The 16,344-nt window shown below is 38.4% G+C and overlaps 1 protein-coding gene across 1 annotated transcript in view; it reads left to right on the top strand.

Moving 5' to 3' along the window:
* CDH6 (cadherin 6) overlaps positions 1-16,344 on the top strand; it is a 99,841-nt gene that overhangs the window by 58,943 nt on the left and 24,554 nt on the right. The gene's annotated exons all lie outside the window — the stretch shown is intronic.

The following is a 16,344-nucleotide window of genomic DNA, read 5'->3' as shown; positions in this document are numbered from 1 at the left end:
CCTCTCTGTATAGGAATATTGTCTCTTTGGCACTATTTCTTACTTAGTCTTTTTGTGGAACAAGTGTTATTTCACCATTAGATGCCTGTTGGAACAAAGAAAGTTTTAATGTCCTGCACAGGCTCACATAATGATCATTCACTCATCTTTAGCATGTTTGCCGTCTTGGTCTATTCTATATCTGCATGTTGGATGGGAGTTCAGTCAAGTAATTTGTACAATTCGTGACTTTAGCATCGTGTTATCATTAATGGAAGATCAAGTTCTTCCTAAAAGACAGAACCAAACAACATAACTATGCTTTTGGCTCTATGACATACTTACTCCTACCTAGCAGCCCTTGCAATCAAGCTGATCAGTGCACTGGCAGAGGATTTAAAGGGCATGCAAACAGAGGTGTCAGAGCATTCATTCACAGTTCCTTTCCACTTCATGTAGTTTTGCACATTTCAGGTCAGTTGCTTAAAACAGAGTTAATGCTGCTTACAACTGCTAAAATGACTCACAGAATGTCCTGTACAACTACGGAATAGCAACAGCTGCCTGGGGGGTTGCAGGAAAAGACTTAATGCCTGTGGATGAAAACTCTTGCATGTATATTCATGATAATAGTAAACTGGTGTGAGCTTGAGCCTCCTGCTACTTCAAGGTAACAAAGCCTGTCAGGATCTATGCCATCCCCTTGATAAATATCTGTTATTTTACCTACAGAAATATTTTATGTACCATTTCCCTTTGAGTTTTTAGGCTGATACTATCATATGAATTATATGTGCTTCAAAGAGAATGCTTTTCTCTCATGAATACTGGATATTATATAACTGGGAGAGCATAGATGCAAGTAACCTCACCAAAAGAATTCCAGGTTCTCCACTCAAAATGAACATGCATGTAACAGGCTATACTGGATCTTGAACCTGAAGTCTGGGACTGAATATCACTCCTGATGGATAGTATCAGAGAATATTTAAGGCTGGAAGAAACCCCAAGAGGCTGCCTGGTGTAAGGCCTTCCTCAAAGCAGGTCCAATTAGAGCAGGTGCTCAGGGCAGTGTCTGGTCAAGTTTTGTGTATTTACAAGAGCAGAGATTTCGCAGCTTCTCCGGGCACTTCTCTCGATGCTTATCCATCTCCTTCCTTTTTCTTTCTTTCTTTCTTTCTTTCTTTCTTTCTTTCTTTCTTTCTTTCTTTCTTTCTTTCTTTCTTTCTTTCTTTCTTTCTTTCTTTCTTTCTTTCTTTCTTTCTTTCTTTCTTTCTTTCTTTCTTTCTTTCTTTCTTTCTTTCTTTCTTTTCTTTCTTTCTTTCTTTCTTTCTCTTTTTCTTTCTTTCTTTCTTTCTTTCTTTCTTTCTTTCTTTCTTTCTTTCTTTCTTTCTTTCTTTCTTTCTTTCTTTCTTTCTTTCTTTCTTTCTTTCTTTCCTTTCTTTTCTTTCCTTTCTTTTCTTTTCTTTCCTTTCTTTCTTTCTTCCTAATATCTAATCAGAATTTCCCTTATTGCACCTTGTGTCTATTGCCTCTCATCCTGTCACTCCTTCTCTAGCTCTGTCTTCTTTACACCCTCCCCTTACGTAATTGTAAACAAAATAAACCTTCTTGTCTTAATTCTAAACAAAACCATTTCTCACTTCTCTCCTCACAGGTCATATGCTCCAGCCCTCCACACCCTCTCAGTAACCCTTCTGTAAATTCACTGCAATGTGTTAATATCTTTCTTGTACAGAGGAAGGGCAAAACTAGATGCAGTACTCCAGCTGTATTTTCACAAACTCTCAATGAAGGAGAATGATAAATGCCTTCAAATCAATGGGCTGTATTTTTGCTAAAGTAAACTACTTGGCTTTCTTCTCAGCAAGGACACATTGCTGATTCATGTCCAATTTATTGTTTATGGAATGCCCAGATACTTCACTGCAAAACTGTTTTCTCTTTAGCCTGTACTGCTGCAAGAGATTATTCCAGCATAGATTCAGGACTTTGTATTTGTCTGTGCTGAACTTAATGAGGGTTTCATCAGTACCTTCTTCAGGCTATTGAGATCCCTTCAGATAACAGCTCTATTTTCTTGAGAGTGTTTCACCCAACCTGCTCCCACTTTTTTGTGATTTGCAAACTGATGAAGATGCATTCCATAATGTGAGACATTAAGACATTAAGCAACATCGACTCCCGGTATCAGCACCTGAGGAACATCCCTAGTAATGTATCACCAGTCAGATTTCATGCCCCCTTCTGTACTTGGCCAGCCAGAGAATTTTCCACCCTCCTTATAATTGGACAATTTTCCTGTCCATATCTCACTGATTTGTCTATCAGGATACTATAGAGACTGGGCCAAAGGCCTTGCTAAAGGCATGCAGTATTCACTGCACTCATCCACAGTGCCATCCCTGTTATCATGGAAGGCAGTCAGGTTAGTGAAGCATGATTTTTCCACTACTAAATCCGTGTTGGTTGTTCCAAATCACATTTTTCTTCATGTACATGAATATAGCTTCCAAGCAGATTTGCTTTATAACCTGCAGGAGAACTGAGATATAGCTGTCCAGTCTAATTCCCAGGTCATTCTTCTTGCCCTTCTTTACAACTGGTGTGACTTTCCCTATTTTCAGAATGTAAGAACCTTCCTCAAAGACTATTACTCTATTACTTTTCAGACATGATAGAAGCATTTCATCACCATCACCATCCTTAGACGCATTCAATGTTTTCTTTACTGAACTGTGTCCAATTTACTTAAAAGGTTCCTGATTTATTGTTTTTTGTCTCTTGTGGATAATGCTTGACTTTACCAGAATTTTCTGCTGGGCTCAAGGTGCTTTGGGGCCTGTGGGCAAATTGAAGTTCCATATCCCTTAGCAGTTCTTCTTTATTCATTACTAACGGGTCCAACATAACACATTCTGTGGTCAACTCATCAGTCACCATGGTGAAGGAGTTGTCTGAGGACATTCTGCAGAAACCTGGGTTGCTTGCAGACACACAAACTGCCCTTACAGCAAACATGAAAATTATTAAAGACCCCCATGAGTACTATGACCTGCGATCACAGGGTTTACTCTGTCTATCTAAAGAAGGCTTCATCTACTTCATCTCTTTGAGCAGACAGTCTGTGACAGAGATGTCTTCTGTTGGCCTATCCTCTTATTCACAAGATCTTGACTGTTTTGTCACCTGTTCCAAAGTAAAGCTCCATCTACATGAACTGCTGGTTTGCTAATCCACCTCCTTGTCTTCCTGACCTTGGCTTTATAAAGGGTCTGTCCTTCTCCCACAGCATTCAAGTCATGTGAGCTGTCCCTGCACACCCTCACTAATTCACTTGGAGGAGTACTTATTTGAAAGAAGAATCTGCTCAGTGCCAGACTTGGCTAAAGTTTACTATAAACATTTTCCTAATTGAGCAGTCTTCCTCAAGAGGGTCATGTTGAAAATTAAATGTGTGGGCTTTTAGATTGTATCCACTGTCTAACAAATCCTGGGTTACCTGTTTACATGACAAACTTTTGTTTGGAAACAAAGTCAGGGAACCTGACAGAATGGAGATGATTTTCCTCTCCCTAGCTTCTGAACTGTAGAAATATATGATAGGGGCATATAAATAGATTAAAGACTCAACTAAACCTGTGGATATGAATTAATTCTTTCTTTTTTAAGTCTTCATTTAAATCTGAATGTGGGTTCTCATTTATTTTAGTGTTTGTCTATATCCTCCCTTTTCCATCCCCGTACTTCCCTCCCTGACACACTCACTTATGTCGTATATAGAATTCATACACACATTTCAGGGTTTGACTGTCAGCATGAAGCACTCAGAATATCAAAGGGTCACCTTTGTCAGTAAGCAAAGGATGAGCATTTGCTTTCAAGCGCATCCATCAGGGAGTATTCAGAAACTGTTACTTGTCGAAGAAGCCTGATGTTTTATTCAGCGGTATCCCAGTAAATACATTTCTGGATATTAGGCCAAGGGGTTTTTTGTTTTGTTTTGTTTTCTAGTTCATCTTTAAGATAGATTCTCCCCTACCCCCACAGGAGAATAGAGGTTTTCACTGAACTAGAAAGGTGCGTGCTCACATGCCTTAATTGATGTGCTGCATTTGCTTACTATTTAATTAAGGCATTTTTTAAAGTTCATGATTTCAAAGAAAAAATTTTGTCAGTGATTAAATAGATAATTCTGACCACCAATGAAGAGTAATCAACTTCCTCTGGGTTAATTCCCAGAGAAATGAAAGACAAACACATAATACAGACGGACTCCACTAAGTCTATGCATCACAATTTAGACACTAAGGCACATATATTAAAATAAATTATTAATTGTAGAGGTACATGTTTGCTGAAGGTACTCTTTTCTGAAAAAAATATTTTCTCCTAATCTCCACAGAATACCTGGTGTCATCTTCTCCTGTGGGAGTTTCTTTTTTTAATTGACTAATTTAGTACAGGTCAGAAGTTCCATTATAATCAGTTGAAGGATACCAGGATATTGCAATTAATTTCCTCTGAATTGGAAAAATGTTGTCAAGAAAGTTGGTGCTCTGGAATTGTAGGCACAATTCTAACTGAAAAGTGGGGAAACGTTTAGGCATGTGGCCATTTTAGAGTCTCATTATATTCCCATTGAACTTCATTACAAGTCAGGCACCTAATTTTCCTTAACCCCACATTTGAAAGCACATATATTCCTTTTCATGGATTTTTTAATATAACTCAAAATGTTATTTGAGCTAATACAGCCAACCCAAAGTGTGGAAACTCCCCTATCTACCCCACCCAAACCTGTAGTGACAGTAACCTTTAGCTGATGGTTAATAGCAAAAAGCTGAGAAAATTAGATTTTCTAGCTTTGCATCTGCATTGAGAATAGGCCATTCCCCCAGTCCTTTAAATGCAGCAGGCAGTGGCAAAGCCTCAGTATTACTGATCTTGATCCCAGTTAAATGGTCCTCAGTCTTTCCACAAACTAACGTGGAACAAATTATACCCAAGGCTCTCAAATGTTATAATCATTTTATACAGAACTGGACATTGTTAACAGCCCACATTTTACTGCAGGGAGAATGTAGAGGCATCAAATAATGATCTGTCTAAGTTTAGACAGGAAGACTGTAACAAAGACAGTATTAAAACCTGCCAGTCCTGTATTTGCAGCTACAAGCCTATCTTTCCCTTACATATCTTGTGTTTTTGTCACAGAGATACTCTTATAGGTGCTTCGCTCCTTGTTTGTATTTTTTTCTGTATACCAAGAACATCATCAGTGATGCCTCAAAAGAAGTTTCCCATTTAGTCTTTTCAGACTTACACTTGAATCCAATGACTGACTATTCAGTTAAGGTGATAGCTTGCAGTGATAAGAATGTGTGTCTCTTAAACCAAAATTACCTGTATGGCTCTTTCAAGAATTCAAGCGCTTGAATTTTCATTCCTGATCAGAAAATATTTTTTTTAATCTATTCTGATCTTCTGCTCAGCTATTAACATAAGGGAGTTTTTTAGTACCTGAGCTAGGATGTGGGAAGTCTGAGGCTAGCTAACTTCTTTTTTTGCTTTTTCATAAGTGAATGCTGATGTTTCAGCTAAAACAAATCCTCATTCTACTAGGTGCTGTTTCTACCATGGAGTTCGAAAACATTGGCAAAAAGAAACAATAGTTGGTATGACAAAGAAATGCCAGATGCTTAAATAGATGGACCAAAATCAAAAAACGGGTTTAAAACTGCCTTGGTTTTCCTTGAGAGAAGGGCCAGATCTCCACACTTTTGTGAGGGTGATTGTGGAAGTCTGCACAGTGTTCTATTGTTACCATCACTACTGCTTAGCTGGAGAAGGCTCTTTGATCTTTCAAAGGCATAATGAAACCCCAACTGCTCTATGTATAACTGGGAAAATTCAGGATACAACCATGGATTTGTTTTTTTAAGTGAGAGGTCAGTTATTACTCAGAGTCAGAATTGTTTTGAGTTCCTTAGAGTCTGAAAGGAAGACTGCCTTTCTTAGTGTTATACAGTAGTTCAAAGAAAAGCAAGAAGTTTGATAAAAGAACATGAAACTCAAGAGCCCATATGTATAGAGATCAGACTTTCCACCACAGTCTCTTGTGCCTTGTAATTAAAGACCTGTTTGTCTTTGTAAAGGCAAACTTTGTAAATTCCTGCTATAATTGGGCTTAGAGATAATAGGAAAAGGAACAAATAAAACTGCATTACCACAGAAGTGCTAAGCAGCGCTCAGCTCAAGAGAACATGAGGTACCTTTACCTAGTTTGTAGCTTTGCCAAATATCCATTAAGGTCTTATAAGTTACACCTAGAGAGAAGGGCCATCAGAATAAGTAAGGAACCTTGCTATTTTGGTGTACTGCAGCATAGGACAAAAACTCTTATGCCATTGTCCCTGTTTAATCACAAGGAAGAGCAGAAGCAGCTGCGGAACCAAAGGGGGGAAAAGAGTTGAGAGGCCCCAGGCAATGTTGAAAGGATTGAGAGTTCCAATTGATTTTTTGCAAAGCTGATTAGTTGTGGCTACATGTTTGCACTTCAGGTTAGAAAACCCATTTGTGATTTTGAAGGGTGTGTAATAAGGTGTGAGTCACCAGAGTATGAATGTTTATTCTTACCTTCATACATTTTAAACAGGTTCCCAACTACTCTTTGGGCAGGCTATTTTATAAACCAAGGATCCAAACATCAGCCTGTTGTCTCTTGTCTATCTCAGGCCGTGTGGCCTCATATATGGCCCTCACAAAAAAAAGAATGAAAGGAGCCTTCCAGTCTGCCTGGACCTCCCAGCCTGCATGAAGGGTATGAGCCTGAGGTTCCACAGGGAGAGAACAAGTTACCTCTTATCCCTGGTCTAATGACGAATTCTTATTCCTCTGTCCTTTATACTGTATTTCTTACTCTTTTTTTTTTTCTCTTCAGTACCCAGTATTCTTATTATAGTGCCTTTTCTGTGTTCTGTTTGCTTTGACATCAAATGCCACCATCTTTTATATGCAGTTTGCCTTTTGAGTACCTGGTTGCTTCTGAATCTTGAAAAATGCTTAACACCTTTTGGTCCATTCATTTTCTGAAACTGTTCATCAGCAAAAAAAACCCAGTTTTAGCCTCTCACTGTAATTCATTTACCGGGAACGTCTTGGCACAGCTACTTTTGAGAATGAATGAGGAAGTTCACTGGCATTTTGATACTCTCAAGTAATGGAAAGATACCAGCACTCTGATGTTTTTCTCTAGATTTTTTTTTAATTCCTCATGTAGTTCTTGATATCAGGACAATATTTTTGTAGATGATACTCCTGTTACTGCACACTTCTATCTGACATACATTTTTTCCCTGTTTGCAGTGGGTGCAGATTTTTTGTGTGTGCAAAAGCCAGTACTTAGGTTAAAAGGGGACGTTTAGAGGGTACTGTTATACACTAGGGTGGTTGCCTTTAAAAAGCATTTCATGTACATTTTCATAGTCCAAGTATTGGATTCTTATATCCTTTACTATTTTGATTAGCATTTCAGTATGCCTGTTTGCATGCAACCAGGGTTGATATGGTTTTCTTAAACAAAGTATCTTGCAGATATGTTTTTTCTAAAAAAATACAGGCTGTTATGTATTATTATATTAATATGTTTCCACAACTGAATGAGCCAGGTTTTAAAGTATTCCTGGTTTTGTTATAGTAACTCCTAAGGACCAAGAAAGTAAGCACAATCAGACAGACATAGTAACTCCAAAGAAAACAACACTGCAAAATGCATATGTAGTAATTCTTCAGTGCTCTATTTCATTATTTTTTTTTACAGATTTAACGTTTTCATTCAGGAGTTGGACTAATGGGTCTCTGCCAACTCTGTATATTTTATGATTCTTGATTTCAGTCCTGAATCTCGTCCTTTACTGATGATAAGAACATACTATAGTAAGAAAAGGACGATATTAAAAATGGAAGGAATAAAAACAGGAAAAAATGCAATGTTCATGAAATAGGAGTTGTTAAGAAAAGTATCTAATAGACAATGCATGACCATAAAATGGAAGCAGAAGGTGCAGCAGAAGGAAAAGAAAAACCTATGTATTTTAGTCAGGAAGAAATAGTTTGATAAAGCAATGAAAATGGCAAATGTGATTACTCATTTCTAACAGATAGGGAAATATTAACACTGCTGTCCTAAGACCTATGTCCATTTGTACAGAAGGAAGGCCAGATGAAATGCAGCAATTACAGAAAACAAGCTAGGAGTATCAGCCCTTAACATCTGGTCTTTTCTTCACTGGCTCTTTTTGGAATCCACTTGACTTGAAAACAGGAGACTGGGGTTGTAAACAGAATTCCAGCTGAGGGCTCAGAAGTGCCTATTTTGCAAGCAGAGACTGTATATAGGCCGGTAGCCTAGCAAAGAAAAATAATAAGAGCATATGGAATTATAATGTATAAATGCAGGATGAGGAAGAATGTATGTATGTGGGAGGATGTTCTTAAAACAGAAAAATAATGCTGGTGCATGAACAGCACATCTAATTTGGGAAGCAAGATTTTTTATAATCACCAGAGCAGTTATTTTTTTCAAATAGGAACTGTGTACCTTTTACATCTTTTTCATCACTAGGCATGGTGAGAGACAAGCAAGTCAAAACTACTTTAACAGAGTCAAACACTCAGAATCAGTCACACTAAGCCATATTCAGGTTTATTGCATTAACTATAGTATAAGAACTATACTTACTATAGTAAACTAATCGCTTACTGTAGTTAACCAACTTAATTATGCTGTAAATTGTGACATCTGTTGCATCAAGTAAGTGATTAAAAATTAAGACTGCTGATTGCTTAGGACAGCAGGCTTTGGATTAGTAAGGAGAAAGAAAAAAAGGGGGAATCTACTTTAAGCACCTGTTGTAACAGTTTAATACAGCCCCTGTGTGAAAGTGCTATTTCTGACAGCTGTACATCAGGTATCATGGTGCTGTAATCTGGTAACACTGGGTCTTTTTAATCTTGTCAAATAATTTTTTCATTTCATTTTCTTTGAAAATGGCAGCGTTTAAATCTTACTTCAAAGTCTGTCTCTCCATTTTTGAGGCTATAGACTATAAATCTACATATGATCTTCACATTGCTTTATATAAGAATGGAAAGGAATCATCTCTTCTAGTTTCTGTAAACACCAAGAAGATTTGGAATCACTGCAGCATCTTTCTCCCATTGTCTTCTAAATTATTTTCAAACATCTAACCATCTATAACCAGCTTCAGTGGTCTAGCCTCTATCCCTGTAGAGATAAATAGTTCTCTCCTGTAAATAGTTCTAAAGTCCATTAACTATTTCATGAAATTGTATAGAGGAATAAAGGTGTCAAAATCATTAATTTCATGTACAGTTTGAAGAGCAGTAGCCACATCAGGCAAATAACCTACACTGTGCCTTGACTGTTTGGTCAGCTGGGTGTTCCATAAATACACAACCACCACCAGCTGCAGCCTGTGCTGTTTCTTCTCCAGCCAGTATGTAGGGAACATAAGAAGTACCACCATCTTGCAGTTGTGAGAATTTGAGGTCACAAGAGCTGGAGCACGAAGTAAATAGCACCACACAGTTAGGTAAGGGATATGAGGGAGAGAGGAGGCTTTGGCTTAGGGGTGAGTGAGGAAGAATGTTATGTGGCATACGGAAGGATCCAGAGCTTAGTATAACTGAGGCCAGAAGAACATGGCACACGTGTCCCTTGGAAATCTGTCATTTCTGTTGATGGTGGATGTCCCTGTGGACCTTGTGGAATATTGTTTTGGAAGAAATGATCTTTTATGTCTTGAAATAAATTATTTGTGTAGGTATTTCCCCTGATGATACATGCAATTTTGTGTGTGTATGTAGGTATATGGAACACATATATAGTGGTTTGGGTTGGGGTTTTTTGTATTAGAAAAAAGTCTGTATTTGACCAAGGAAAATACATACAAATACATATTAACTGATGTGCAAAACCAGTGACATTTTCCTTTTAACACAGAGTCACCACGTAGACCAAAAACTTTAGTGCTGATTATTTGATGATACTAATTGTGCTGATTATTATAGTACTTGGGGAGGTTGGTTCATGCTGTAGGAGTACAGACCACCAGGAGAGCCAGGGAAATGTCATTGAATTTTCTCATTACTAGACAGGATTCTGGTGTTTGGATATATTAAATTTAGACCTAAATCACCTGCTATGAATACTGCCAGGAGTAAAACCATTATTCTCTTTGTTAAGTACCTACCAGCTTCTTGCTTACTATTTTAATAATTGGTGTCTATTTCATTATTATGTTAGGAGACAAAAATGTGACTACAGCAGCCCCAGATTATGAAGTCCCTCTTACAAATACAAGCAATTAATAAGATGCAACAGGCAGCTTATTTGTGGATAATCGTAAGTTGATGCTTCAATATGTACATCCCAACGTCAGTTGACTTTGGTCCTTGCAGAAGTTCAGTAACTGCTCTGAAATTCAGCAACTAGCATGTAATAATCACAAAAGGAAATAGAACTTGGTCTGTAGGGTGAATGAAAAACCATTTTACCCACCAAATTACCAGGTATCATAACCAGCAATAGGACATTAGTGGGAGCTAAACTGCAATTTACAATTGTCTTTCATAACCTAAAGGCACTTTCCAAATGACAGTAGCTGCTGTTCAGATGAGTGTTACAGAGTGAGGTAGAGAAGGGATGTTATTTAATTCTGGAGAATATCCACAGCCTGCAATTTCAAATTTTTTTGAATTTAATTACCACAGCTGTAAAAAGTACATTTTCAGTACAACCTTGGGACCCATACCTGTGCTGGAAAGCTACTTCCTTCTTGTGTATTCCATTCAAACACCCAAAAAAGTTCATGGTTAGTCCTAACCCACTAAAACATGTGCAATGTGGCTTCAGTTATACAGTTTTGGTACTGCTGTTTCATATGGTTTCATCTCAAGTTGAATTTAGCATGGTTAGAGGAGGGCCCCAAGGGCACCACCCAGCCCGGAATGTCCATGTCCATCTGCCCGAAGCCCAGGACTTCATGTCAGCCCCAAGGCGTCAGCAGCCTCTGCCCCAGAAATGTCACAACAGGGCTGGTCTCTAGCACCTCACAGCTCTGCCCAGCCTTCACCATTCCTGGGAGGAGCACAATGCCCGGGGCTGGGGCTGCCCCAGTCACTGGAGGCTGCCCTGCTCCTGTCTGAGGCAGTGGGACAGGCCATGGCTGCCAGACCCTGCCATCACCCACTGGGGGCGATGCTACTCCCCACACCATATTGGTTTATGGTCCTATCGCAAAGGCACACAGAAGGATGCCCTTAAATTCTTCGCGCATGAATTCTCTGCTGAAGTAGTTCCTGAGTGTGTAGAATGGGTCTAACTTAATTTTTAAAACCCGGATAAAAGTTTCCTGGAATGGTACTTTGAAATGAAGCACTGCTATCTACTGGAGTTGAAAAAAATGCTGCTGTTATATTCACTCCAGAAATTTTTAAAAAATGTTTGAGTATAGATTTCATTTGCCTTTTCCTTGTTTTGCTAAAAAGTCCCCATTGTCACCACACTTGGCGATTTTGGTGGGCTCAGCCAGAGATGCTGCAGAGAACAAGGTTATTCCACATTGTGGTTAATTTGAAAAAAGTAAAACAAACAAAAACAACCAGCTCTCATTTAAAAGTATTTATGTATTTGACAACAAGCAGAACATCCAATACAAGCACCTAATGCTGTAGCCCTGAGTACACTTTAAATGCCTGTTCTTTCAGGAGGAATGAAACCTTCCCCATGATCCAGACAATGTATTGGAATTGTTTGGGTCAGGACATTGGGGAGGGGCAGAAGAAAGACAGAGACTGGAGACTTAGACCCTGAGATTAGCTCAGTTGGTTAAAACTTGGTTGCATAATGCCAAGGTCATGGGTTCAATCCCCTGTGTGGGCCATTGACTTAAGGGTTGGATCCTTGTGGGTCCCTTCCAGCTCTGAATAGTCTGTGATCTCTGCTTTAGACTTTTTATCTGATTATAAGTCATTAAACCTGATGATTCACTTAACAGTGGTATTAAAGTAAAATGAGCAAAAGTATGCCTAGGGCATAGTCAAATTTTTGGTTCGTCCTCAGCCTTAGCCAGTCAGTGATGGATGGACAATGTCACAAGAGTGTCCAAATTAGATTCTGAATTAATCATTTACTATAATATTAATATAGTGCAATTGCTGATGCATTTACTTTTTATTGCATAGACTTAGTTCTTCACAATTTTGCTTCCCTTTGGGGTATTGCTGTGCTCAGCCACTGGTAGAAATTGTGGTAGTTTTAGTTAGGCCTTAGTTTTGATAGGCCTCAGTTTAGTAGGCCCTGAGAGTGCTCTGTAGATATGAAGGGACAGGTTATCACCTGACTTAAGCAGTCAAAGAGATATTTCATATCATCTGGCAATATGAAATTGTAGGAAGGTTCCTCTCCCTCTTCCTTCATGGCCCCTTATCTGAGAGAGACATGCCGTGTCATTCTGGCAGGACCAGGCCTCACTGCCACCTTGCACTGCCACTTTGCAGCTATTTTGGTTCAGGGAAATAAACATTTTATTGTTGTTTTTTCTCCTCTCTTGCTGAGTGTCTCTTGGGTGGTGTCTTTTGGGGTACTTGTGGATCCAAGGTGGTGGGGATCTGCTTTTGGTGGGAAGTTGGAGGATTGTTGTAATCTTTTACTCCTGTGTGGATGTGTTATGTTGCATTTTACTTTTAATTTTCCCTCTTCTATGTAAATATAAAAACCTTGCCATTTAAAGTTTTAGTTCTAGTTTTTTTCCCTCCTTTTCCTTCAGGAGTGGCAGGACCCCTGAGCCTGTAGTTGGTACTTGGCATTTTGCAAGGTCAGCCACTATGGAGAACTGGTGGCCCCTACGGGAATGCTGAGTAACACTGATTAGCTATGGAAGTTAAAAATCTGTCTTAATGTGGAGTCCAAAAGTCTTAATTACCTTTGTCTTGAGGAATGGTAATTTGATACAGCCCTAAAGACATGAGCTCTGCGTCCCAAACATTTTACTCTATCACATGACTATCTGCCATGGCCATTTTTTTTTTACTAACTTTATGCATAGGGTAATTTTGCAACGTGGGTTAGCACACAGAGCAAAGTGTATTGGCTAGCATCAGTCCTGCTAAAAGCATCTGCAGGATAATTTATGCACATATCTCATCACTTTCTTTGCAGTGAGGTGTCTGGATGGTAAAAAATAACTTCAACTTAAAGAAAAATGGGATTGTTATTACCAGTCATTTCATCCTCATAACCTCACAGCGGTGTTTTTATATACAAAAACCATCAACTGTGTTTTTAAGCACATCTTGCTTCCAGGTCTTTATTCTGACCTCAACTTGCACCATTTTTTTTCTCCTTTACTTTTATTCCCAATTTATTTGTTTTTAACCTGGTTACAGTAGCAATTTCCCTCATCATATAGGTCACACAAACAAAACATTGCTTCCAAGATAAACTGACACTTGAGAAAATATAAAGCAGAAAATTGTCTTTTCTTGAGTAAAACTGTTCTACCAAGCAGTCAAGGACAGATAACGTAATCTAAAATAATAAATCTTTTTTTTGGATATCTTTCTCACAAGTGAATGTTGAAAATTTATCTGTGAGAAACTTTTCTAGGGAATTGCTTGGCTTTTTTCTAATATATAAAAAACTTTTTTTTCTTCTGATAGAAAGGAATGAAATCCAAACTATTTTGGCCCAGCAATTAAGCAGTTGATGCTGCTGGTGGTATGCTACAGGTCTATCCACAAAAACGTTATGGTGAGAACTATGCTAATTTACTAAAGTCAAACAGATTTGAGTCATACTTTTTGAGATCCTTTGTGAACCAGGTTCATAAAGCCACACATGGTGACACACTGTAAGTTCGCTGTTTGTTTGAAGAGCAGGCATTCAGCCAGCCTTAGCTCTGTGTAATACACGTGAATGTGTAGGACACGACCGCCCCCAGGTCTCACTCACAGTAAATAATCCTCATACAGCCTGGCTAACTGAGCACTTGTTTTGTTCTGTCATGTCTTAGGAAAGTTGTAAAACTAAAGATATGGAAGTTGGAGAGGATCTAGTCAGAGAGAAAATATATTTTCAAGTTAGTGGTTAGCTGGAGTTCTAGAGATTGAACCTTGGATGAAGATCAAATCCTTGTTCTCAATATTGATGACACCAAGATATACTTTGTCTTGATATCCACAGTCACAATGGGTCTTACAAAGGTGTATTAGTTGTGGAAGAGGAGCAGAAATTTCATAAACAATTGACATGAAAAAATCATATAAGTTTGCATTTTTAGCTTTTTAGATGTTCTGGGCTAGGTAAAGAATATTATGGAAGACTACTCCCAGTGGTTCCAACACCTTTTCTGTCTTAACCTTTTTTTGCTACTTTGTTCATTGAAACCACGTTTAATTAAAATTATGATAAAAATGAGCCTGGGAGTTCAGCCTGTACCAAGTCTCAAAACAGCACTATTCCATGATTCATATAAATTAATGATAGTCTGTTACTGAGGGCTGTTTTTGTCCCAGTACGATACAGACAAAGTTAAAGAGGCTTTCAAGGCAAACAAAAGTTGAATTGTTGATGTAAAACAATCATAAAAATACACAGTTCTAAAGATAAAATTATTTTAATGTATTTTCTTTTGTAGGTTTCCTTTGAGGAAAATTCTATTCAAATAACCTATTGAAATTACTTACTTCAGTAGACATCTGGTCTGACTTCTTAACAAGCTGGTCTGATGTTTCTTAGAGTCTGAGGTTGTGTCTAATGTGTAATTTCTCTAGGCTTCATGGCCAAGGCAATTGGCCAACTCAACAGGACTCAGGAGACTTAAACTCTATTCCAAGTTTGAAAACAAGCCTTCTGGGAAACTTTCCTTTGTTATCCAAAAAGCAGAGCAAATGGTATTGACTGGTTGTGTGAAGGGTTGTTAAATCTGCTTATGAAAAATGCTGCGTAGAAGGTACTCATTGGTATTCTTATTATCAAGATAAAAGGCTCTGTGCAAAATTACACAGAATGCCCATTTTCTCCCTGAAGGAAATTAAGAAGAGTGCTTCAGCATGTCTGCTAATGATTAACCACACTACAGTTATGATATTTTGTATTATTGGACAGTTTTGGTATGTGTGGTGACAGAGAGTTTTGCCCTTAAATGCAAACTCCTTGCATGGAGGATGCTTTCTCTAGGGATCATAGGCATACGTGCACACAGTGAAGCATGTACCCCAGCTGGGTTGGCAGTAGATTTCTGATACTGGCAGAAAGTTGGTGAAAACCCAAAACCTTGACCATATGGTCATGCTGGAGGCTGCCCTTCCAGCATGGTGGGGGCATAGCCAGGCACAGGTGAAGTCTATGCCAAGATTCTTTCAATCTACAAATCTTTGTCTCCTACAAAGTGTGCTATCCAGCAATGCTAAGTACTTTACCTCACAGTCAGCTAGGGGTTGTTTTCTAACTTTTCTTCAGGAAGAGAGAATCAAAAAGCTGGTTGAGAAAGTCCAGCTCTCTAGACTCATAAACATGTCTTCACTATGAAAGAGTTTTCAGGAATCTTGCTACCTAACAGATTTTGTTTTCCCATTATTTTCATCACTTATACTCTGACTTTAGAAGCCATTTTAATGTTTCATTTTTTAAATTTTTATTTTTAGTTGACTAAACTTGATTTTAAGACTAGAGGAATAAATAAGACTTTATCAAAGGAACACCCACAAGTGAATGACCTAGTCAGTTACACCTTTTGTCTATGCTAAACATTATGTCAAGAGATATGAAAATCTTCGGGGAAAAAAAAGATTTGGGCAGCTCATGCTTTGTACACTAATTACCAGCATTCTTCTCTTTCCCTTTCCCCCCACCGTGTCTCAGCTTGGTCCATGTCCCTTTGAATAAGATTACTGATGTCTTCACTTCCAGTGCTTTAATGGTGTAGTATGCCTGCCTGCCTCTGCCCTTAGTTTGCCAGATCTGTGAACATGCATGTATTTATCAGCAATTTGTGTATGTATTTATGTCTTGGGTCGAGTACATTATTTTATTGTGCACTGTGTGGTATATAATGTTCATGGGGTGTGAGAGCCAAGCATCTAAAATTTAAACTCAAGAAATTACTTCACTGGCCACTTTTTAATTCTTTGCTTACTCCAAATCCCCAGTCCACTGGCTTTTCACTGTAGGATCTCATTGCCCTACATATTCCTAGGATTTCACCCAGGCTGCTAGCATTTAGAGATGATGTATATTTAGCTTGAGAAAGTGGTCTACACCTTCAGTTCATGGTTCTC

Source organism: Pithys albifrons, chromosome 4, assembly GCF_047495875.1.
Source record: "Pithys albifrons albifrons isolate INPA30051 chromosome 4, PitAlb_v1, whole genome shotgun sequence".
NCBI classification, from domain to species: Eukaryota; Metazoa; Chordata; class Aves; order Passeriformes; family Thamnophilidae; genus Pithys; species Pithys albifrons.
The sequence above is the reverse complement of the archived record's forward strand: the minus strand, read 5'-3'. Positions and strand labels throughout refer to the sequence as shown.